The sequence below is a fragment of the Parasteatoda tepidariorum genome, chromosome 10 (genome assembly GCF_982258835.1).
Source record: "Parasteatoda tepidariorum strain Cologne lab strain chromosome 10, Ptep-v5.0, whole genome shotgun sequence".
Lineage (NCBI taxonomy): Eukaryota > Metazoa > Arthropoda > Arachnida > Araneae > Theridiidae > Parasteatoda > Parasteatoda tepidariorum.
Genome location: NC_141764.1, coordinates 7,532,110 through 7,558,001, shown reverse-complemented (window position 1 = coordinate 7,558,001; position 25,892 = coordinate 7,532,110). Strand labels below are relative to the sequence as shown.

Sequence of the window (25,892 nt, the reverse complement as noted above, 5' to 3'; positions counted from 1 at the left end):
ATACCCTCCCCCAAAAAATACATATTCTAAATTAAATATAATTGGTTAAAATCAGATATTATTTTAGCAAGACATTATCACGAACTCAGAAAATAATTGCATTGCAAAGTGAAAGAATATTAAGTTGTATCGTTTGTATATTTAATACTTTCAGAGAAGAAAAAATGCAGCCTACTTATAAATACTGCACAACGTTAAATAGCGAAAAAATTATTATAAATAAAGTAACGTCAGCCATTCTAATAGCCTAACGCAAATTAGATTCCGTTTCCCTACAATAGTCGGCCAAAAGTGTGAACTTATTTTTGAAAACTTTCGCAAATTTAAGATCTTCAGCTATTCTCAAAACCTGTTTCCTCCCCCCCCCAAAAAAAAAGTTTTTAGCACTGCAAGAAATTGATACTCTGAATTCAAATTTTAACGCTTCAAGATCTTTAACAGATATAGTCAGCGTTCCAATACCCTTTTTCCCTTGATCTCTCTTAGACAGTTAAAGCCCTAAATTAAAAATTAGTTTACCGTTTGTTCACATTAGCCATTCTAATAGCTTATCGTAAATTAGATTCAAAGCGTTTTCTTACAATAGTCGGCAGAAAGTGTGAACTTATTTTCAAAAATTTTGGCCAATTAAGATTTTCAGCTATCCTCAAAAACTGTTTCCCCCCCCCCAAAAAAAAACACGTTCTTAGCGCTGCACGAAATTGATACTCTAAACTAAATTTTAACGCTTCAAGATCTTTAACAGATATTGTCAGCGTTCCAATATCCTTTTATCCTTGATCCCTCTAAAACAGTTACGGCTCTAAAGAATTAGTTTACCAATAGTTCACGTTAGCTATTCTAATAGCCTAACGCATATTAGATTCCGTTTTCTTCCAATAGTCGGCCAAAAGTGCAAACTTATTTTCAATAATTTTTGCCACTTTCAGATGTTCAGCCTTACTCAAAAACTGTTCACCCCCCAAAAAAAACGCGTTCATACCCTTTTTCCCATGATCCCTCTTAGACAGTTAAAGCTGTAAAATAAAAATTAGTTAACGTTAGCCATTCTAATAGCCTAACGCAAATTAGATTCAAAGCGTTTTCCTCCAATAGTCGGCCGAAATTTGAACTTATTTTCAAAACCTTTGGCCAGTTTAAGATCTTCAGCTTCCCTCTAAAACTGCCCCCCCCCCAAAAAAAACACGTTTTTAGCACTACAAGAAATTGATACTTTGAATTCAAATTTTATCGCTTCAAGATCTTAGTCAGATATCGTTAGCGTTCTAATACCCCTTTACCCTTCATTCCTCTTAGACAGTTACGGCTATAAAATAAGAATTAGTTTACCATTAGTTAACGTTAGCCATTATAATAGCTTAACGCATATTAGATTCCGTTTTCTTCCAATAGTCGGCCAAAAGTGCAAACTTATTTTCAATAATTTTTGCCACTTTCAGATGTTCAGCCTTACTCAAAAACTGTTCACCCCCCAAAAAAAACACGTTCATAGCACTGCAAGAAATTGGTACTTCGAATTCAAATTTAAACGCTTCAAGATCTTTAACAGATATAGTCAGCTTTCCAATACCCTTTTACCCTTGATCCCTCTTGAACAGTTACGGCTATAAAGTAATTAGTTTTCCTTTTGTTAAAGTTAGCCATTCTGACAGCCTAACCCAAATTAGATTCAGTTTTTCTTCAATAGTCGGCCAAAAGTGGAAACTAATTTTCAAAAATTTTTGCCAATTTAAGATTTTCAGCCTTCCTCAAAAACTGTTCACCCCCCCCCCAAAAAAAACACGTTCTTAGCACTGCAAGAAATTGATACTCTGCATTGAAATTTTAACGCTTCAATATCTTTGTCAGAAATCGTTAACATTTCAATACCCTTTTTCCCATGATCCCTCTTAGACAGTTAAAGCTGTAAAATAAAAATTAGTTAACGTTAGCCATTCTAATAGCCTAACGCAAATTAGATTCAAAGCGTTTTCCTCCAATAGTCGGCCGAAATTTGAACTTATTTTCAAAACCTTTGGCCAGTTTAAGATCTTCAGCTTCCCTCTAAAACTGCCCCCCCCCCAAAAAAAAACACGTTTTTAGATTACAAGAAATTGATACTTTGAATTCAAATTTTATCGCTTCAAGATCTTAGCCAGATATCGTTAGCGTTCTAATACCCCTTTACCCTTCATTCCTCTTAGACAGTTACGGCTATAAAGTAAGAATTAGTTTACCATTAGTTAACGTTAGCCATTATAATAGCCTATCGCAAATTTGATTCCGTTTTCATACAATAGTCGGCCAAAAGTGTGAACTTATTTTCAATAATTTTTGCCAATTTTAGATCTTCAGCCTTACCCAAAAACTGTTCACCCCCCCACCCCAAAAAAACACGTTCTTAGCACTGCAAGAAATTGATACTCTGAATTCAAATTTTAACGCTTGAAGATCTTTGTCAGATATCGATAGCGTTCCAATACCCTTTTGCCCTTGATCCCTCTTTAACACTTAAGGCTATAAAAAAAGAATTAGTTTACCATTAGTTAACCTGAGCCATATAGCCTAACTCAAATTGGATTCAAAGCATTTTCCTCCAATAGTCGGCCAAAAATGTGAACTTATTTTCAAAAACTTTGGCCAGTTTAAGATATTCAGCTATCCTCAAAAACTGTTCCCCCCCTTCCAAAAAAATACACGTTTTAAGCACTGCAAGAAATTGATACTTTGAATTCAAATTGTAACGCTTCAAGATCTTTGTCAGAAATTGTTAGCGTTCCAATACACTTTTTCCCTTGATCCCTCTTAGACAGTTAAAGCTGTAAAATAAAAATTAGTTTACCGTTAGCTAACGTTAGCAATTCTAGTAGCCTAACGCAAATTAGATTCCGTTTTCTTCCAATCGTCGGCCAAAAGTGTGAACTTATTTTCAGAAATTTTGGCCAATTTAAGATTTTCAGCTGTCCTCAAAAACTGTTTCCCCCCCCCCCCGAAAAAAAAACACGTTCTGAGACCTGTAAGAAATTGATACTATGAATTCAAATTTTAACGCTTCAAGATCTTTGTCAGAAATCGTTAGCGTTTCAATACCCTTTTTCCCATGATCCCTCTTAGACAGTTAAAGCTGTAAAATAAAAATTAGTTTACCGTTAGTTAACGTTAGCCATTATAATAGCTTAACGCAAATTAGATTCAAAGCGTTTTCTTACAATAGTCGGCCAAAAGTGCAAACTTATTTTCAATAATTTTTGCCACTTTCAGATGTTCAGCCTTACTCAAAAACTGTTCACCCCCAAAAAAAACACGTTCATAGCACTGCAAGAAATTGATACTTCGAATTCAAATTTAAACGCTTCAAGATCTTTAACAGATATAGTCAGCTTTCCAATACCCTTTTACCCTTGATCCCTTTTGAACAGTTACGGCTATAAAGTAATTAGTTTTCCTTTTGTTAAAGTTAGCCATTCTGACAGCCTAACCCAAATTAGATTCAGTTTTTCTTCAATAGTCGGCCAAAAGTGGAAACTAATTTTAAAAAATTTTTGCCAATTTAAGATTTTCAGCCTTCCTCAAAAACTGTTCACCCCCCCCCCAAAAAAAACACGTTCTTAGCACTGCAAGAAATTGATACTCTGCATTGAAATTTTAACGCTTCAATATCTTTGTCAGAAATCGTTAACGTTTCAATACCCTTTTTCCCATGATCCCTCTTAGACAGTTAAAGCTGTAAAATAAAAATTAGTTAACGTTAGCCATTCTAATAGCATAACGCAAATTAGATTCAAAGCGTTTTCCTCCAATAGTCGGCTGAAATTTGAACTTATTTTCAAAACCTTTGGCCAGTTTAAGATCTTCAGCTTCCCTCTAAAACTGCCCTCCCTCCCCAAAAAAAACACGTTTTTAGCACTACAAGAAATTGATACTTTGAATTCAAATTTTATCGTTTCAAGATCTTAGCCAGATATCGTTAGCGTTCTAATACCCCTTTACCCTTCATTCCTTAGACAGTTACGGCTATAAAGTAAGAATTAGTTTACCATTAGTTAACGTTAGCCATTATAATAGCCTATCGCAAATTTGATTCCGTTTTCCTACAATAGTCGGCCAAAAGTTTGAACTTATTTTCAATAATTTTTGCCAATTTTAGATCTTCAGCCTTACCCAAAAACTGTTCACCCCCCCCACCCCAAAAAAAACACGTTCTTAGCACTGCAAGAAATTGATACTCTGAATTCAAATTTTAACGCTTGAAGATCTTTGTCAGATATCGATAGCGTTCCAATACCCTTTTGCCCTTGATCCCTCTTTAACACTTACGGCTATAAAAAAAGAATTAGTTTACCATTAGTTAACCTGAGCCATATAGCCTAACTCAAATTGGATTCAAAGCATTTTCCTCCAATAGTCGGCCAAAAATGTGAACTTATTTTCAAAAACTTTGGCCAGTTTAAGATATTCAGTTATCCTCAAAAACTGTTCCCCCACCCCCAAAAAAAAACACGTCCTTAGCACTGCAAGAAATTGATACTCTGAATTCAAATTTTAACGCTTGAAGATCTTTGTCAGATATCGATAGCGTTCCAATACCCTTTTGCCCTTGATCCCTCTTTAACACTTACGGCTATAAAAAAAGAATTAGTTTACCATTAGTTAACCTGAGCCATATAGCCTAACTCAAATTGGATTCAAAGCATTTTCCTCCAATAGTCGGCCAAAAATGTGAACTTATTTTCAAAAACTTTGGCCAGTTTAAGATATTCAGCTATCCTCAAAAACTGTTCCCCCCCCCCCGAAAAAAAACACGTCCTTAGCACTGCAAGAAATTGATACTCTGAATTCAAATTTTAACGCTTGAAGATCTTTGTCAGATATCGATAGCGTTCCAATACCCTTTTGCCCTTGATCCCTCTTTAACACTTAAGGCTATAAAAAAAGAATTAGTTTACCATTAGTTAACCTGAGCCATATAGCCTAACTCAAATTGGATTCAAAGCATTTTCCTCCAATAGTCGGCCAAAAATGTGAACTTATTTTCAAAAACTTTGGCCAGTTTAAGATATTCAGCTATCCTCAAAAACTGTTCCCCCCCCCTTCCAAAAAAATACACGTTTTAAGCACTGCAAGAAATTGATACTTTGAATTCAAATTGTAACGCTTCAAGATCTTTGTCAGAAATTGTTAGCGTTCCAATACACTTTTTCCCTTGATCCCTCTTAGACAGTTAAAGCTGTAAAATAAAAATTAGTTTACCGTTAGCTAACGTTAGCAATTCTAGTAGCCTAACGCAAATTAGATTCCGTTTTCTTCCAATCGTCGGCCAAAAGTGTGAACTTATTTTCAGAAATTTTGGCCAATTTAAGATTTTCAGCTGTCCTCAAAAACTTTTCCCCCCCCCCCCCCGAAAAAAAAACACGTTCTGAGACCTGCAAGAAATTGATACTTTGAATTCAAATTTTAACGCTTCAAGATCTTTGTCAGAAATCGTTAGCGTTTCAATACCCTTTTTCCCATGATCCCTCTTAGACAGTTAAAGCTGTAAAATAAAAATTAGTTTACCGTTAGTTAACGTTAGCCATTCTAATAGCCTAACGCAAATTAGATTCAAAGCGTTTTCTTACAATAGTCGGCAAAAAGTGTGAACTTATTTTCAAAACCTTTGGCCAGTTTAGGATTTTCAGCCTTACTCAAAAACTGTTCCCCCCCCCCAAAAAAAAACACGTTCTTAGCACTACAAGAAATTGATACTTTGAATTCAAATTTTAACGCTTCAAGATCTTAGCCAGATATCGTTATCGTTCTAAGACCCCTTTACCCTTCATTCCTCTTAGACAGTTACGGCTATAAAATAAGAATTAGTTTACCATTAGTTAACGTTAGCCATTATAATAGCTTAACGCAAATTAGATTCCGTTTTCTTCCAATAGTCGGCCAAAAGTGGAAACTAATTTTCAAAAATTTTTGCCAATTTAAGATTTTCAGCCTTCCTCAAAAATTGTTCACCCCCCCCCAAAAAAAAACACGTTCTTAGCACTGCAAGAAATTGATACTCTGCATTGAAATTTTAACGCTTCAATATCTTTGTCAGAAATCGTTAACGTTTCAATACCCTTTTTCCCATGATCCCTCTTAGACAGTTAAAGCTGTAAAATAAAAATTAGTTAACGTTAGCCATTCTAATAGCATAACGCAAATTAGATTCAAAGCGTTTTCCTCCAATAGTCGGCTGAAATTTGAACTTATTTTCAAAACCTTTGGCCAGTTTAAGATCTTCAGCTTCCCTCTAAAACTGCCCTCCCTCCCCAAAAAAAACACGTTTTTAGCACTACAAGAAATTGATACTTTGAATTCAAATTTTATCGCTTCAAGATCTTAGCCAGATATCGTTAGCGTTCTAATACCCCTTTACCCTTCATTCCTCTTAGACAGTTACGGCTATAAAGTAAGAATTAGTTTACCATTAGTTAACGTTAGCCATTATAATAGCCTATCGCAAATTTGATTCCGTTTTCCTACAATAGTCGGCCAAAAGTGTGAACTTATTTTCAATAATTTTTGCCAATTTTAGATCTTCAGCCTTACCCAAAAACTGTCCCCCCCCAAAAAAAACATGTTTTAAGCACTGCAAGAAATTTATACTTTGAATTCAAATTTTAACGCTTCAAGATCTTTGTCAGAAATCGTTAGCGTTCCATTACCCTTTTACCCTTGATCCCTCTTAGACAGTTACAGCTATAAAATAAGAATTAGTTAACCGTTAGTTAACGTTAGCCATTCCAATAGCCTTTCGCAAATTAGATTCAAAGCGTTTTCCTCTAATAGTCGGCCAAAATTTGAAATTATTTTCAAAGACTTTGACCAATTTAAGGTTTTCAGCTATCTTTAAAAACTATCCCCCCCCCCAAAAAAAAACATGTTTTAAGTACTGCAAGAAATTGATACACTGAATTCAAATTTTAACGCTTCAAGATCTTTGTCAGAAATCGTTAGCGTTCCAATACCAGTTTACACTCGATCCCTCTAAAATAGTTACGGCTATAAAAAAAGAATTAGTTTACCATTAGTTAACCTGAGCCATTATAATAGCCTAACGCAAATTAGATTCCGTTTTCTTCCAATAGTCGGCTAAAAGTGGAAACTTATTTTCAGAAACTTTGGCCAGTTTAAGATCTTCAGCTTCCCTCAAAAACTGTTCCCCCCCCCCAAAGAAACACGTCATTAGCACTGCAAGAAATTGATACTCTGAATACAAATTTTAACGCTTCAAGATCTTTGTCAGATATAGTCAGCGTTCCAATACCCTTTTTCCCTTGATCACTCTTAGACAGTTACAGCTATAAAATAAGAATTAGTTTACCATTAGTTAACGTTAGCCATTATAATAGCCTAACGCAAATTAGATTCCGTTTTCTTCCAATAGTCGGCTAAAAGTGGAAACTTATTTTCAAAAATTTTTGCCAATTTAAGATTTTCAGCTATCCTCAAAAACTGTTCCCTCCCCCCAAAAAAACACGTTTTTAGCACTGCAAAAAATTAATACTCTGAATTCAAATTTTAACGCTTCAAGATCTCTGTCAGAAATCGTTAGTGTTCCAATACCATTTTACCCTTGATCCCTCTTTAACACTTACGGCTATAAAGTAATTAGTTTACCATTTGTTAACGTTAGCCATTCTTATAGCCCAACGCAAATTAGATTCCGTTTTCCAACAATAGTCGGCCAAAAGTTTGAACTTATTTTCAGAAACTTTGGCCAGTTTAAGATCTTCAGCTTCCCTCAAAAACTGTTCCCCCCCCCCCAAAGAAACACGTCATTAGCACTGCAAGAAATTGATACTCTGAATTCAAATTTTAACGCTTCAAGATCTTTGTCAGAAACCGTTAGCGTTCCAATACCCTTTTACATTTGATCCCTCTTAGACAGTTAAAGCTGTAAAATAAAAATTAGTTTACCGTTAGTTAACGTTAGCCATTCCAATAGCCTAACGCAAATTAGATTCAACGCGTTTTCTTGCAATAGTCGGCAAAAAGTGTGAACTTATTTTCAAAAACTTTGGCCAGTTTAAGATCTTCAGCTTTCCTCAAAATCTGTCCCCCCCCCCTCAAAAAAGAGAACGTTTTCAGCACTGCAAAAAATTAAAACTTTGAATTAAAATTATAACGCTTCAAGATCTTAGCAAGAAATCGTTAGCGTTCTAATACCCTTTTACCCTTCGTCCCTCTTAGACACATACGGCTGTAAAATAAAAATTAGTTTACCTTTAGTTAACGTTAGCCATTCCAATAGCCTATCGCAAATTAGATTCAAAGCGTTTTCTTACAATAGTCTTCAAAAAGTGTGAACTTATTTTCAAAAACTTTGGCCAGTTCAAGATTTTCATCTATCCTTAAAAACTGTTCCCCCCCCCAAAAAAAACACGTTTTAAGCACTGCAAGAAATTGATACTTTGAATTCAAATTTTAACGCTTCATGATCTTTGTCAGAAATCGTTAGCGTTCCAATACCAGTTTACACTCGATCCCTCTTAAATAGTTACAGCTATAAAATAAGAATTAGTTTAACATTAGTTAACCTTAGCCATATAGCCTAACGCAAATTGGATTCATAGCGTTTTCCTCCAATAGTCGGCCAAAAGTGTGAACTTATTTTCAAAAACTTTGGCCAGTTAAAGATATTCAGCTATCCTCAAAAACTGTTCCCCCCCCCTAAAAAAACACGTCTTTAGCACTGCAAGAAATTGATACTCTGAATACAAATTTTAACGCTTCAAGATCTTTGTCAGATATAGTCAGCGTTCCAATACCCTTTTTCCCTTGATCCCTCTTAGACAGTTACAGCTATAAAATAAGAATTAGTTTAACATTAGTTAACGTTAGCCATTCTAATAGCCTATCGCAAATTAGATTCAAAGCGTTTTCCTCCTATCGTCGGCCAAATTTTGTACTTATTTTCAAAAACTTTTGCCAGTTTAAGATTTTCAGCTATCCTTAAAACTATTCCCCCCCCCCAAAAAAAAACAAGTTTTAAGTACTGCAAGAAATTGATACTTTGAATTCAAATTGTAACGCGTCAAGATCTATGTCAGATATCGTTAGCGTTCCAATACCCTTTTAACCTTAATCCCTCTTAAACAGTTACGGCTACAAAATAAGAATTAGTTTACCATTAGTTAACGGTAGCCATTATAATTGCCTAACGCAAATTAGATTCCGTTTTCTTCCAATAGTCGGCTAAAAGTGGAAACTTATTTTCAAAAATTTTTGCCAATTTAAGATTTTCAGCCTTCCTCAAAAACTGTTCACCGCCCCCCCCCCTAAAAAAACTCGTTCTTAGCACTTCAAAAAATTAATACTCTGAATTCAAATTTTACCGCTTCAAGATCTCTGTCAGAAAACGTTAGTGTTCTAATACCACTTTACCCTTCATCCCTCTTAGACAGTTAAAGCTGTAAAATAAAAATTAGTTAACGTTAGCCATTCCAATAGCCTATCGCAAATTAGATTCAAAGCGTTTTCCTCTAATAGTCGGCCAAAATTTGAACTTATTTTCAAAAACTTTTGCCTGTTTAAGATTTTCAGCTATCCTTAAAAAATGTCCCCCCCCCCTTCCAAAAGAAAACACGTTTTAAGCACTGCAAGAAGTTGATACTTTGAATTCAAATGTAACGCTTCAAGATCTTTGTCAGATATCGTTAGCGATCCAATACCCTTTTAACCTTGATCCTTCTTTAACAGTTACGGCTATAAAATAATTAGTTTACCATTTGTTAACGTTAGCCATTCTTATAGCCTAACGAAATTAGATTCCGTTTTCCTACAATAGTCGGCCAAAAGTGTGAACTTATTTTCAAAAACTTTGACTAGTTTAAGATCTTCAGTTTCCCTCAAAAACTAATCCCCCCCCCAAAAAAAAACACGTTTTTAGCACTACAAGAAATTGATACTTTGAATTCAAATTTTATCGCTTCAAGATCTTAGCCAGATATCGTTAGCGTTCTAATACCCCTTTACCCTTCATTCCTCTTAGACAGTTACGGCTATAAAGTAAGAATTAGTTTACCATTAGTTAACGTTAGCCATTATAATAGCCTATCGCAAATTTGATTCCGTTTTCCTACTATAGTCGGCCAAAAGTGTGAACTTATTTTCAATAATTTTTGCCAATTTTAAATCTTCAGCCTTACCCAAAAACTGTTCACCCCCCCCCCCAAAAAAAACACGTTCTTAGCACTGCAAGATATTGATACTCTGAATTCAAATTTTAACACTTGAAGATCTTTGTCAGATATCGATAGCGTTCCAATACCCTTTTGCCCTTGATCCCTCTTTAACACTAACGGCTATAAAAAAAGAATTAGTTTACCATTAGTTCACCTGAGCCATATAGCCTAACTCAAATTGGATTCAAAGCATTTTCCTCCAATAGTCGGCCAAAAATGTGAACTTATTTTCAAAAACTTTGGCCAGTTTAAGATTTTCAGCTATCCTCAAAAACTGTTCCCCCCCCCCTTCCAAAAAAATACACCTTTTAAGCACTGCAAGAAATTGATACTTTGAATTCAAATTGTAACGCTTCAAGATCTTTGTCAGAAATTGTTAGCGTTCCAATACACTTTTTCCCTTGATCCCTCTTAGACAGTTAAAGCTGTAAAATAAAAATTAGTTTACCGTTAGCTAACGTTAGCCATTCCTGTAGCCTAACGCAAATTAGATTCCGTTTTCTTCCAATCGTCGGCCAAAAGTGTGAACTTATTTTCAGAAATTTTGGCCAATTTAAGATTTTCAGCTGTCCTCAAAAACTGTTCCCCCCCCCCCCCAAAAAAAAACACGTTCTGAGACCTGCAAGAAATTGATACTTTGAATTCAAATTTTAACGCTTCAAGATCTTTGTCTGAAATCGTTAGCGTTTCAATACCCTTTTTCCCATGATCCCTCTTAGACAGTTAAAGCTGTAAAATAAAAATTAGTTTACCGTTAGTTAACGTTAGCCATTCTAGTAGCCTAACGCAAATTAGATTCAAAGCGTTTTCTTACAATAGTCGGCAAAAAGTGTGAACTTATTTTCAAAAACTTTGGCCAGTTTAGGATTTTCAGCCTTACTCAAAAACTGTTCCCCCCCCAAAAAAAAACACGTTCTTAGCACTGCAAGAAATTGATACTTTGAATTCAAATTTTAACGCTTCAAGATCTTAGCCAGATATCGTTATCGTTCTAAGACCCCTTTACCCTTCATTCCTCTTAGACAGTTACGGCTATAAAATAAGAATTAGTTTACCATTAGTTAACGTTAGCCATTATAATAGCTTAACGCAAATTAGATTCCGTTTTCTTCCAACAGTCGGCCAAAAGTGCAAACTTATTTTCAATAATATTTGCCACTTTAAGATGTTCAGCCTTACTCAAAAACTGTTCACCCCCCCCCCAAAAAAAAACATGTTTTAAGCACTGCAAGAAATTTATACTTTGAATTCAAATTTTAACGCTTCAAGATCTTTGTCAGAAATCGTTAGCGTTCCATTACCCTTTTACCCTTGATCCCTCTTAGACAGTTACAGCAATAAAATAAGAATTAGTTAACCGTTAGTTAACGTTAGCCATTCCAATAGCCTTTCGCAAATTAGATTCAAAGCGTTTTCCTCTAATAGTCGGCCAAAATTTGAAATTATTTTCAAAGACTTTGACCAATTTAAGATTTTCAGCTATCTTTAAAAACTATCCCCCCCCAAAAAAAACATGTTTTAAGTACTGCAAGAAATTGATACACTGAATTCAAATTTTAACGCTTCAAGATCTTTGTCAGAAATCGTTAGCGTTCCAATACCCGTTTTTCCTTGATCCTTCTTAAACAGTTACGGCTAAAAAATAAGAATTAGTTTACCATAAGTTAACGTTAGCCATTCCTATAGCCTATGGCAAATTAGATTCAAAGCGTTTTCCTCCAATAGTCGGCCAAAAGTGTGAACTTATTTTCAAAAACTTTGGCCAGTTTAAGATTTTCATCTATCCTTAAAAACTGTCCCCCCCCCCAAAATAAAACACGTTTTAAGCACTGCAAGAAATTGATACACTGAATTCAAATTTTAACGCTTCAAGATCTTTGTCAGAAATCGTTAGCGTTCCAATACCCGTTTTTCCTTGATCCTTCTTAAACAGTTACGGCTAAAAAATAAGAATTAGTTTACCATAAGTTAACGTTAGCCATTCCTATAGCCTATCGCAAATTAGATTCAAAGCGTTTTCCTCCAATAGTCGGCCAAAAGTGTGAACTTATTTTCAAAAACTTTGGCCAGTTTAAGATTTTCATCTATCCTTAAAAACTGTCCCCCCCCCCCCAAAATAAAACACGTTTTAAGCACTGCAAGAAATTGATACTTTGAATTCAAATTTTAACGCTTCAAGATCTTTGTCAGAAATCGTTAGCGTTCCAATACCAGTTTACACTCGATCCCTCTAAAATAGTTACGGCTATAAAATAAGAATTAGTTTACCATTAGTTAACCTGAGCCATATAGCCTAACGCAAATTGGATTCAAAGCGTTTTCCTCCAATAGTCGGCCAAAAATGTGAACTTATTTTCAAAAACTTTGGCCAGTTTAAGATATTCAGCTATCCTCAAAAACTGTTCCCTCCCCCCAAAAAAAACACGTTTTCAGCACTGCAAGAAATTAAAACTTTGAATTAAAATTATAACGCTTCAAGATCTTAGCCAGATATCGTTATCGTTCTAAGACCCCTTTACCCTTCATTCGTCTTTGACAGTTACGGCTATAAAATAAGAATTAGTTTACCATTAGTTAACGTTAGCCATTATAATAGCTTAACGCAAATTAGATTCCGTTTTCTTCCAATAGTCGGCCAAAAGTGCAAACTTATTTTCAATAATTTTTGCCACTTTAAGATGTTCAGCCTTACTCAAAAACTGTTCACACCCCAAAAAAACACGTTCATAGCACTGCAAGAAATTGATACTTGGAATTCAAATTTTAACGCTTCAAGATCTTCGTCAAAAATCGTTAACGTTTCAATACCCTTTATCCCTTGATCCCTCTTAGACAGTTAAAGCTGTAAAGTAATTAGTTTTCCTTTTGTTAAAGTTAGCCGTTCTGATAGCCTAACCCAAATTAGATTCAGTTTTTCTTTAATAGTCGGCCAAAAGTGGAAACTAATTTTCAAAAATTTTTGCCAATTTAAGATTTTCAGCTATCCTCAAAAACTGTTCACACGCCCCCCCCCCAAAAAAAACACGCTCTTAGCACTGCAAGAAATTGATACTCTGAATACAAATTTTAACGCTTCAAGATCTTTGTCAGATATAGTCAGCGTTCCAATACCCTTTTTCCCTTGATCCCTCTTAGACAGTTACAGCTATAAAATAAGAATTAGTTTAACATTAGTTAACGTTAGCCATTCTAATAGCCTATCGCAAATTAGATTCAAAGCGTTTTCCTCCTATCGTCGGCCAAATTTTGTACTTATTTTCAAAAACTTTTGCCAGTTTAAGATTTTCAGCTATCCTTAAAACTATTCCCCCCCCCCCCAAAAAAAAAAACATGTTTTAAGTACTGCAAGAAATTGATACTTTGAATTCAAATTGTAACGCGTCAAGATCTATGTCAGATATCGTTAGCGTTCCAATACCCTTTTAACCTTAATCCCTCTTAAACAGTTACGGCTACAAAATAAGAATTAGTTTACCATTAGTTAACGTTAGCCATTATAATTGCCTAACGCAAATTAGATTCCGTTTTCTTCCAATAGTCGGCTAAAAGTGGAAAATTATTTTCAAAAATTTTTGCCAATTTAAGATTTTCAGCCTTCCTCAAAAACTGTTCACCCCCCCCTAAAAAAACTCGTTCTTAGCACTGCAAAAAATTAATACTCTGAATTCAAATTTTACCGCTTCAAGATCTCTGTCAGAAAACGTTAGTGTTCTAATACCACTTTACCCTTCATCCCTCTTAGACAGTTAAAGCTGTAAAATAAAAATTAGTTAACGTTAGCCATTCCAATAGCCTATCGCAAATTAGATTCAAAGCGTTTTCCTCTAATAGTCGGCCAAAATTTGAACTTATTTTCAAAAACTTTTCCCTGTTTAAGATCTTCAGCTTCCCTCTAAAACTGCCCCACCCCCCAAAAAAAAAACACTTTTTTAGCACTACAAGAAATTGATACTTTGAATTCAAATTTTATCACTTCAAGATCTTAGCCAGATATCGTTAGCGTTCTAATACCCCTTTACCCTTCATTCCTCTTAGACAGTTACGGCTATAAAGTAAGAATTAGTTTACCATTAGTTAACGTTAGCCATTATAATAGCCTATCGCAAATTTGATTCCGTTTTCCTACAATAGTCGGCAAAATGTGTACTTATTTTCAAAAACTTTGGCCAGTTTAAGATATTCAGCTATCCTTAAAAACTGTCCCCCCCCCTTCCAAAAGAAAACACGTTTTAAGCACTGCAAGAAGTTGATACTTTGAATTCAAATGTAACGCTTCAAGATCTTTGTCAGATATCGTTAGCGTTCCAATACCCTTTTAACCTTGATCCTTCTTTAACAGTTACGGCTATAAAATAATTAGTTTACCATTTGTTAACGTTAGCCATTCTTATAGCCTAACGAAATCAGATTCCGTTTTCCTACAATAGTCGGCCAAAAGTGTGAACTTATTTTCAAAAACTTTGACTAGTTTAAGATCTTCAGCTTCCCTCAAAAACTAATCCCCCCCCAAAAAAACACGTTTTTAGCACTGCAAGAAATTGATACTTTGAATTCAAATTATAACGCTTCAAGATCTTTGTCAGATATAGTCAGCGTTCCAATAACCTTTTTCCCATGATCCCTCTTAGACAGTTAAAGCTGTAAAATAAAAATTAGTTTACCGTTAGCTAACGTTAGCAATTCTAGTAGCCTAACGCAAATTAGATTCCGTTTTCTTCCAATCGTCGGCCAAAAGAGTGAACTTATTTTCAGAAATTTTGGCCAATTTAAGATTTTCAGCTGTCCTCAAAAACTGTTCCCCCCCCCCAAAAAAAAAACACGTTCTGAGACCTGCAAGAAATTGATACTTTGAATTCAAATTTTAACGCTTCAAGATCTTTGTCAGAAATCGTTAGCGTTTCAATACCCTTTTTCCCATGATCCCTCTTAGACACTTAAAGCTGTAAAATAAAAATTAGTTTACCGTTAGTTAACGTTAGCCATTCTAATAGCCTAACGCAAATTAGATTCAAAGCTTTTTCTTACAATAGTCGGCAAAAAGTGTGAACTTATTTTCAAAAACTTTGGCCAGTTTAGGATTTTCAGCCTTACTCAAAAACTGTTCCCCCCCCCCAAAAAAAAACACGTTCTTAGCACTGCAAGAAATTGATACTTTGAATTCAAATTTTAACGCTTCAAGATCTTAGCCAGATATCGTTATCGTTCTAATACCCCTTTACCCTTCATTCCTCTTAGACAGTTACGGCTATAAAGTAAGAATTAGTTTACCATTAGTTAACGTTAGCCATTATAATAGCCTATCGCAAATTTGATTCCGTTTTCCTACTATAGTCGGCCAAAAGTGTGAACTTATTTTCAATAATTTTTGCCAATTTTAAATCTTCAGCCTTACCCAAAAACTGTTCACCCCCCCCCCAAAAAAAACACGTTCTTAGCACTGCAAGATATTGATACTCTGAATTCAAATTTTAACACTTGAAGATCTTTGTCAGATATCGATAGCGTTCCAATACCCTTTTGCCCTTGATCCCTCTTTAACACTAACGGCTATAAAAAAAGAATTAGTTTACCATTAGTTAACCTGAGCCATATAGCCTAACTCAAATTGGATTCAAAGCATTTTCCTCCAATAGTCGGCCAAAAATGTGAACTTATTTTCAAAAACTTTGGCCAGTTTAAGATTTTCAGCTATCCTCAAAAACTGTTCCCCCCCCCCTTCCAAAAAAATACACCTTTTAAGCACTGCAAGAAATTGATACTTTGAATTCAAATTGTAACGCTTCAAGATCTTTGTCAGAAATTGTTAGCGTTCCAATACACTTTTTCCCTTGATCCCTCTTAGACAGTTAAAGCTGTAAAATAAAAATTAGTTTACCGTTAGCTAACGTTAGCCATTCCTGTAGCCTAACGCAAATTAGATTCCGTTTTCTTCCAATCGTCGGCCAAAAGTGTGAACTTATTTTCAGAAATTTTGGCCAATTTAAGATTTTCAGCTGTCCTCAAAAACTGTTCCCCCCCCCCCAAAAAAAAAACACGTTCTGAGACCTGCAAGAAATTGATACTTTGAATTCAAATTTTAACGCTTCAAGATCTTTGTCTGAAATCGTTAGCGTTTCAATACCCTTTTTCCCATGATCCCTCTTAGACAGTTAAAGCTGTAAAATAAAAATTAGTTTACCGTTAGTTAACGTTAGCCATTCTAGTAGCCTAACGCAAATTAGATTCAAAGCGTTTTCTTACAATAGTCGGCAAAAAGTGTGAACTTATTTTCAAAAACTTTGGCCAGTTTAGGATTTTCAGCCTTACTCAAAAACTGTTCCCCCCCCCAAAAAAAACACGTTCTTAGCACTGCAAGAAATTGATACTTTGAATTCAAATTTTAACGCTTCAAGATCTTAGCCAGATATCGTTATCGTTCTAAGACCCCTTTACCCTTCATTCCTCTTAGACAGTTACGGCTATAAAATAAGAATTAGTTTACCATTAGTTAACGTTAGCCATTATAATAGCTTAACGCAAATTAGATTCCGTTTTCTTCCAACAGTCGGCCAAAAGTGCAAACTTATTTTCAATAATATTTGCCACTTTAAGATGTTCAGCCTTACTCAAAAACTGTTCACCCCCCCCCCAAAAAAAACATGTTTTAAGCACTGCAAGAAATTTATACTTTGAATTCAAATTTTAACGCTTCAAGATCTTTGTCAGAAATCGTTAGCGTTCCATTACCCTTTTACCCTTGATCCCTCTTAGACAGTTACAGCAATAAAATAAGAATTAGTTAACCGTTAGTTAACGTTAGCCATTCCAATAGCCTTTCGCAAATTAGATTCAAAGCGTTTTCCTCTAATAGTCGGCCAAAATTTGAAATTATTTTCAAAGACTTTGACCAATTTAAGATTTTCAGCTATCTTTAAAAACTATCCCCCCCCAAAAAAAACATGTTTTAAGTACTGCAAGAAATTGATACACTGAATTCAAATTTTAACGCTTCAAGATCTTTGTCAGAAATCGTTAGCGTTCCAATACCCGTTTTTCCTTGATCCTTCTTAAACAGTTACGGCTAAAAAATAAGAATTAGTTTACCATAAGTTAACGTTAGCCATTCCTATAGCCTATGGCAAATTAGATTCAAAGCGTTTTCCTCCAATAGTCGGCCAAAAGTGTGAACTTATTTTCAAAAACTTTGGCCAGTTTAAGATTTTCATCTATCCTTAAAAACTGTCCCCCCCCCCAAAATAAAACACGTTTTAAGCACTGCAAGAAATTGATACACTGAATTCAAATTTTAACGCTTCAAGATCTTTGTCAGAAATCGTTAGCGTTCCAATACCCGTTTTTCCTTGATCCTTCTTAAACAGTTACGGCTAAAAAATAAGAATTAGTTTATCATAAGTTAACGTTAGCCATTCCTATAGCCTATCGCAAATTAGATTCAAAGCGTTTTCCTCCAATAGTCGGCCAAAAGTGTGAACTTATTTTCAAAAACTTTGGCCAGTTTAAGATTTTCATCTATCCTTAAAAACTGTCCCCCCCCCCCAAAATAAAACACGTTTTAAGCACTGCAAGAAATTGATACTTTGAATTCAAATTTTAACGCTTCAAGATCTTTGTCAGAAATCGTTAGCGTTCCAATACCAGTTTACACTCGATCCCTCTAAAATAGTTACGGCTATAAAATAAGAATTAGTTTACCATTAGTTAACCTGAGCCATATAGCCTAACGCAAATTGGATTCAAAGCGTTTTCCTCCAATAGTCGGCCAAAAATGTGAACTTATTTTCAAAAACTTTGGCCAGTTTAAGATATTCAGCTATCCTCAAAAACTGTTCCCTCCCCCCAAAAAAAACACGTTTTCAGCACTGCAAGAAATTAAAACTTTGAATTAAAATTATAACGCTTCAAGATCTTAGCCAGATATCGTTATCGTTCTAAGACCCCTTTACCCTTCATTCGTCTTTGACAGTTACGGCTATAAAATAAGAATTAGTTTACCATTAGTTAACGTTAGCCATTATAATAGCTTAACGCAAATTAGATTCCGTTTTCTTCCAATAGTCGGCCAAAAGTGCAAACTTATTTTCAATAATTTTTGCCACTTTAAGATGTTCAGCCTTACTCAAAAACTGTTCACACCCCAAAAAAACACGTTCATAGCACTGCAAGAAATTGATACTTGGAATTCAAATTTTAACGCTTCAAGATCTTCGTCAAAAATCGTTAACGTTTCAATACCCTTTATCCCTTGATCCCTCTTAGACAGTTAAAGCTGTAAAGTAATTAGTTTTCCTTTTGTTAAAGTTAGCCGTTCTGATAGCCTAACCCAAATTAGATTCAGTTTTTCTTTAATAGTCGGCCAAAAGTGGAAACTAATTTTCAAAAATTTTTGCCAATTTAAGATTTTCAGCTATCCTCAAAAACTGTTCACACGCCCCCCCCCCAAAAAAAACACGCTCTTAGCACTGCAAGAAATTGATACTCTGAATACAAATTTTAACGCTTCAAGATCTTTGTCAGATATAGTCAGCGTTCCAATACCCTTTTTCCCTTGATCCCTCTTAGACAGTTACAGCTATAAAATAAGAATTAGTTTAACATTAGTTAACGTTAGCCATTCTAATAGCCTATCGCAAATTAGATTCAAAGCGTTTTCCTCCTATCGTCGGCCAAATTTTGTACTTATTTTCAAAAACTTTTGCCAGTTTAAGATTTTCAGCTATCCTTAAAACTATTCCCCCCCCCCAAAAAAAACATGTTTTAAGTACTGCAAGAAATTGATACTTTGAATTCAAATTGTAACGCGTCAAGATCTATGTCAGATATCGTTAGCGTTCCAATACCCTTTTAACCTTAATCCCTCTTAAACAGTTACGGCTACAAAATAAGAATTAGTTTACCATTAGTTAACGTTAGCCATTATAATTGCCTAACGCAAATTAGATTCCGTTTTCTTCCAATAGTCGGCTAAAAGTGGAAACTTATTTTCAAAAATTTTTGCCAATTTAAGATTTTCAGCCTTCCTCAAAAACTGTTCACCCCCCCCTAAAAAAACTCGTTCTTAGCACTGCAAAAAATTAATACTCTGAATTCAAATTTTACCGCTTCAAGATCTCTGTCAGAAAACGTTAGTGTTCTAATACCACTTTACCCTTCATCCCTCTTAGACAGTTAAAGCTGTAAAATAAAAATTAGTTAACGTTAGCCATTCCAATAGCCTATCGCAAATTAGATTCAAAGCGTTTTCCTCTAATAGTCGGCCAAAATTTGAACTTATTTTCAAAAACTTTTCCCTGTTTAAGATCTTCAGCTTCCCTCTAAAACTGCCCCACCCCCCAAAAAAAAAACACTTTTTTAGCACTACAAGAAATTGATACTTTGAATTCAAATTTTATCACTTCAAGATCTTAGCCAGATATCGTTAGCGTTCTAATACCCCTTTACCCTTCATTCCTCTTAGACAGTTACGGCTATAAAGTAAGAATTAGTTTACCATTAGTTAACGTTAGCCATTATAATAGCCTATCGCAAATTTGATTCCGTTTTCCTACAATAGTCGGCAAAATGTGTACTTATTTTCAAAAACTTTGGCCAGTTTAAGATATTCAGCTATCCTTAAAAACTGTCCCCCCCCCTTCCAAAAGAAAACACGTTTTAAGCACTGCAAGAAGTTGATACTTTGAATTCAAATGTAACGCTTCAAGATCTTTGTCAGATATCGTTAGCGTTCCAATACCCTTTTAACCTTGATCCTTCTTTAACAGTTACGGCTATAAAATAATTAGTTTACCATTTGTTAACGTTAGCCATTCTTATAGCCTAACGAAATCAGATTCCGTTTTCCTACAATAGTCGGCCAAAAGTGTGAACTTATTTTCAAAAACTTTGACTAGTTTAAGATCTTCAGCTTCCCTCAAAAACTAATCCCCCCCCAAAAAAACACGTTTTTAGCACTGCAAGAAATTGATACTTTGAATTCAAATTATAACGCTTCAAGATCTTTGTCAGATATAGTCAGCGTTCCAATAACCTTTTTCCCATGATCCCTCTTAGACAGTTAAAGCTGTAAAATAAAAATTAGTTTACCGTTAGCTAACGTTAGCAATTCTAGTAGCCTAACGCAAATTAGATTCCGTTTTCTTCCAATCGTCGGCCAAAAGAGTGAACTTATTTTCAGAAATTTTGGCCAATTTAAGATTTTCAGCTGTCCTCAAAAACTGTCCCCCCCCCCCAAAAAAAAAACACGTTCTGAGACCTGCAAGAAATTGATACTTTGAATTCAAATTTTAACGCTTCAAGATCTTTGTCAGAAATCGTTAGCGTTTCAATACCCTTTTTCCCATGATCCCTCTTAGACACTTAAAGCTGTAAAATAAAAATTAGTTTACCGTTAGTTAACGTTAGCCATTCTAATAGCCTAACGCAAATTAGATTCAAAGCTTTTTCTTACAATAGTCGGCAAAAAGTGTGAACTTATTTTCAAAAACTTTGGCCAGTTTAGGATTTTCAGCCTTACTCAAAAACTGTTCCCCCCCCCCCCCAAAAAAAAACACGTTCTTAGCACTGCAAGAAATTGATACTTTGAATTCAAATTTTAACGCTTCAAGATCTTAGCCAGATATCGTTATCGTTCTAAGACCCCTTTACCCTTCATTCCTCTTAGACAGTTACGGCTATAAAATAAGAATTAGTTTACCATTAGTTAACGTTAGCCATTATAATAGCTTAACGCAAATTAGATTCCGTTTTCTTCCAACAGTCGGTCAAAAGTGCAAACTTATTTTCAATAATTTTTGCCACTTTAAGATGTTCAGCCTTACTCAAAAACTGTTCACCCCCCCCCCCAAAAAAAAACATGTTTTAAGCACTGCAAGAAATTTATACTTTGAATTCAAATTTTAACGCTTCAAGATCTTTGTCAGAAATCGTTAGCGTTCCATTACCCTTTTACCCTTGATCCCTCTTAGACAGTTACAGCAATAAAATAAGAATTAGTTAACCGTTAGTTAACGTTAGCCATTCCAATAGCCTTTCGCAAATTAGATTCAAAGCGTTTTCCTCTAATAGTCGGCCAAAATTTGAAATTATTTTCAAAGACTTTGACCAATTTAAGATTTTCAGCTATCTTTAAAAACTATCCCCCCCCAAAAAAAACATGTTTTAAGTACTGCAAGAAATTGATACACTGAATTCAAATTTTAACGCTTCAAGATCTTTGTCAGAAATCGTTAGCGTTCCAATACCCGTTTTTCCTTGATCCTTCTTAAACAGTTACGGCTAAAAAATAAGAATTAGTTTACCATAAGTTAACGTTAGCCATTCCTATAGCCTATCGCAAATTAGATTCAAAGCGTTTTCCTCCAATAGTCGGCCAAAAGTGTGAACTTATTTTCAAAAACTTTGGCCAGTTTAAGATTTTCATCTATCCTTAAAAACTGTCCCCCCCCCAAAATAAAACACGTTTTAAGCACTGCAAGAAATTGATACACTGAATTCAAATTTTAACGCTTCAAGATCTTTGTCAGAAATCGTTAGCGTTCCAATACCCGTTTTTCCTTGATCCTTCTTAAACAGTTACGGCTAAAAAATAAGAATTAGTTTACCATAAGTTAACGTTAGCCATTCCTATAGCCTATCGCAAATTAGATTCAAAGCGTTTTCCTCCAATAGTCGGCCAAAAGTGTGAACTTATTTTCAAAAACTTTGGCCAGTTTAAGATTTTCATCTATCCTTAAAAACTGTCCCCCCCCCCAAAATAAAACACGTTTTAAGCACTGCAAGAAATTGATACTTTGAATTCAAATTTTAACGCTTCAAGATCTTTGTCAGAAATCGTTAGCGTTCCAATACCAGTTTACACTCGATCCCTCTAAAATAGTTACGGCTAAAAAATAAGAATTAGTTTACCATAAGTTAACGTTAGCCATTCCTATAGCCTATCGCAAATTAGATTCAAAGCGTTTTCCTCCAATAGTCGGCCAAAAGTGTGAACTTATTTTCAAAGACTTTGACCAATTTAAGATTTTCAGCTATCTTTAAAAACTATCCCCCCCAAAAAAAAACATGTTTTAAGTACTGCAAGAAATTGATACACTGAATTCAAATTTTAACGCTTCAAGATCTTTGTCAGAAATCGTTAGCGTTCCAATACCCGTTTTTCCTTGATCCTTCTTAAACAGTTACGGCTAAAAAATAAGAATTAGTTTACCATAAGTTAACGTTAGCCATTCCTATAGCCTATCGCAAATTAGATTCAAAGCGTTTTCCTCCAATAGTCGGCCAAAAGTGTGAACTTATTTTCAAAAACTTTGGCCAGTTTAAGATTTTCATCTATCCTTAAAAACTGTCCCCCCCCCAAAATAAAACACGTTTTAAGCACTGCAAGAAATTGATACACTGAATTCAAATTTTAACGCTTCAAGATCTTTGACAGAAATCGTTAGCGTTCCAATACCCGTTTTTCCTTGATCCTTCTTAAACAGTTACGGCTAAAAAATAAGAATTAGTTTACCATAAGTTAACGTTAGCCATTCCTATAGCCTATCGCAAATTAGATTCAAAGCGTTTTCCTCCAATAGTCGGCCAAAAGTGTGAACTTATTTTCAAAAACTTTGGCCAGTTTAAGATTTTCATCTATCCTTAAAAACTGTCCCCCCCCCAAAATAAAACACGTTTTAAGCACTGCAAGAAATTGATACACTGAATTCAAATTTTAACGCTTCAAGATCTTTGTCAGAAATCGTTAGCGTTCCAATACCCGTTTTTCCTTGATCCTTCTTAAACAGTTACGGCTAAAAAATAAGAATTAGTTTACCATAAGTTAACGTTAGCCATTCCTATAGCCTATCGCAAATTAGATTCAAAGCGTTTTCCTCCAATAGTCGGCCAAAAGTGTGAACTTATTTTCAAAAACTTTGGCCAGTTTAAGATTTTCATCTATCCTTAAAAACTGTCCCCCCCCCCAAAATAAAACACGTTTTAAGCACTGCAAGAAATTGATACACTGAATTCAAATTTTAACGCTTCAAGATCTTTGTCAGAAATCGTTAGCGTTCCAATACCCGTTTTTCCTTGATCCTTCTTAAACAGTTACGGCTAAAAAATAAGAATTAGTTTACCATAAGTTAACGTTAGCCATTCCTATAGCCTATCGCAAATTAGATTCAAAGCGTTTTCCTCCAATAGTCGGCCAAAAGTGTGAACTTATTTTCAAAAACTTTGGCCAGTTTAAGATTTTCATCTATCCTTAAAAACTGTCCCCCCCCCCCCAAAATAAAACACGTTTTAAGCACTGCAAGAAATTGATACACTGAATTCAAATTTTAACGCTTCAAGATCTTTGTCAGAAATCGTTAGCGTTCCAATACCCGTTTTTCCTTGATCCTTCTTAAACAGTTACGGCTAAAAAATAAGAATTAGTTTACCATAAGTTAACGTTAGCCATTCCTATAGCCTATCGCAAATTGGATTCAAAGCGTTTTCCTCCAATAGTCGGCCAAAAGTGTGAACTTATTTTCAAAAACTTTGGCCAGTTTAAGATATTCAGCTATCCTCAAAAACTGTTCCCTCCCCCCAAAAAAAACACGTTTTCAGCACTGCAAGAAATTAAAACTTTGAATTAAAATTATAACGCTTCAAGATCTTAGCAAGAAATCGTTAGCGTTCTAATACCCTTTTACCCTTCGTCCCTCTTCGACACTTACGGCTGTAAAATAAAAATTAGTTTACCTTTAGTTAACGTTAGGCATTCCAATAGCCTATCGCAAATTAGATTCAAAGCGTTTTCTTACAATAGTCTTCAAAAAGTGTGAACTTATTTTCAAAAATTTTGGCCAGTTCAAGATTTTCATCTATAGTTAAAAACTGTTCCCTCCCCCCAAAATAAAACACGTTTTAAGCACTGCAAGAAATTGATACTTTGAATTCAAATTTTAACGCTTCAAGATCTTTGTCAGAAACCGTTAGCGTTCCAATACCCTTTTACATTTGATCCCTCTTAGACAGTTAAAGCTGTAAAATAAAAATTAGTTAACGTTAGCCATTCCCATAGCCTAACGCAAATTAGATTCAACGCGTTTTCTTACAATAGTCGGCAAAAAGTGTGAACTTATTTTCAAAAACTTTTGCCTGTTTAAGATCTTCAGCTTCCCTCAAAAACTAATCCGCCCCAAAAAAACACGTTTTTAGCACTGCAAGAAATTGATACTTTGAATTCAAATTATAACGCTTCAAGATCTTTGTCAGATATAGTCAGCGTTCCAATAACCTTTTTCCCATGATCCCTCTTAGACAGTTAAAGCTGTAAATAAAAATTAGTTAACGTTAGCCATTCTAATAGCCTAACGCAAATTAGATTCAAAGCGTTTTCCTCCAATAGTCGGCCGAAATTTGAACTTATTTTCAATCCCTTTGGCCAGTTTAAGATCTTCAGCTTCCCTCTAAAACTCCCCCCCCCCCAAAAAAAACACGTTTTTAGCACTACAAGAAATTGATACTTTGAATTCAAATTTTATCGCTTCAAGATCTTAGCCAGATATCGTTAGCGTTCTAATACCCCTTTACCCTTCATTCCTCTTAGACAGTTACGGCTATAAAGTAAGAATTAGTTTACCATTAGTTAACGTTAGCCATTATAATAGCCTATCGCAAATTTGATTCCGTTTTCCTACAATAGTCGGCCAAAAGTGTGAACTTATTTTCAATAATTTTTGCCAATTTTAGATCTTCAGCCTTACCCAAAAACTGTTCACCCCCCCCCCCAAAAAAAACACGTTCTTAGCCCTGCAAGAAATTGATACTCTGAATTCAAATTTTAACGCTTGAAGATCTTTGTCAGATATCGATAGCGTTCCAATACCCTTTTGCCCTTGATCCCTCTTTAACACTTACGGCTATAAAAAAAGAATTAGTTTACCATTAGTTAACCTGAGCCATATAGCCTAACTCAAATTGGATTCAAAGTATTTTCCTCCAATAGTCGGCCAAAAATGTGAACTTATTTTCAAAAACTTTGGCCAGTTTAAGATATTCAGCTATCCTCAAAAACTGTTCCCCCCCCCTTCCAAAAAAATACACGTTTTAAGCACTGCAAGAAATTGATACTTTGAATTCAAATTGTAACGCTTCAAGATCTTTGTCAGAAATTGTTAGCGTTCCAATACACTTTTTCCCTTGATCCTTCTTAGACAGTTAAAGCTGTAAAATAAAAATTAGTTTACCGTTACTTAACGTTAGCCATTCTGATAGCCTAACGCAAATTAGATTCAAAGCGTTTTCTTACAATAGTCTGCAAAAACTGTGAACTTATTTTCAAAAATTTTGGCCAGTTTAAGATATTCAGGTATCCTCAAAAACTGTTCCCCCCCCAAAAGAAAAACACGTCTTTAGCACTGCACGAAATTGATACTCTGAATACAAATTTTAACGCTTCAAGATCTTTGTCAGATATAGTCAGCTTTCCAATACCCTTTTTCCCTTGATCCCTCATAGACAGTTAAAGCTGTAAAATAAAAATTAGTTTACCATTAGTTAACCTGAGCCATATAGCCTAACTCAAATTGGATTCAAAGCATTTTCCTCCAATAGTCGGCCAAAAGTGTGAACTTATTTTCAAACCCTTTAGCCAGTTTAAGATTTTCAGCCTTACTCAAAAACTGCCCCCCCCCCCAAAAAAAAAAACACGTTCATAGCACTGCAAGAAAT

At 34.9% G+C, this 25,892-nt stretch overlaps 1 long non-coding RNA gene across 1 annotated transcript in view; it reads left to right on the top strand.

Moving 5' to 3' along the window:
• LOC147802122 (uncharacterized) overlaps positions 1–25,892 on the top strand; it is a 40,042-nt gene that overhangs the window by 1,743 nt on the left and 12,407 nt on the right. The gene's annotated exons all lie outside the window — the stretch shown is intronic.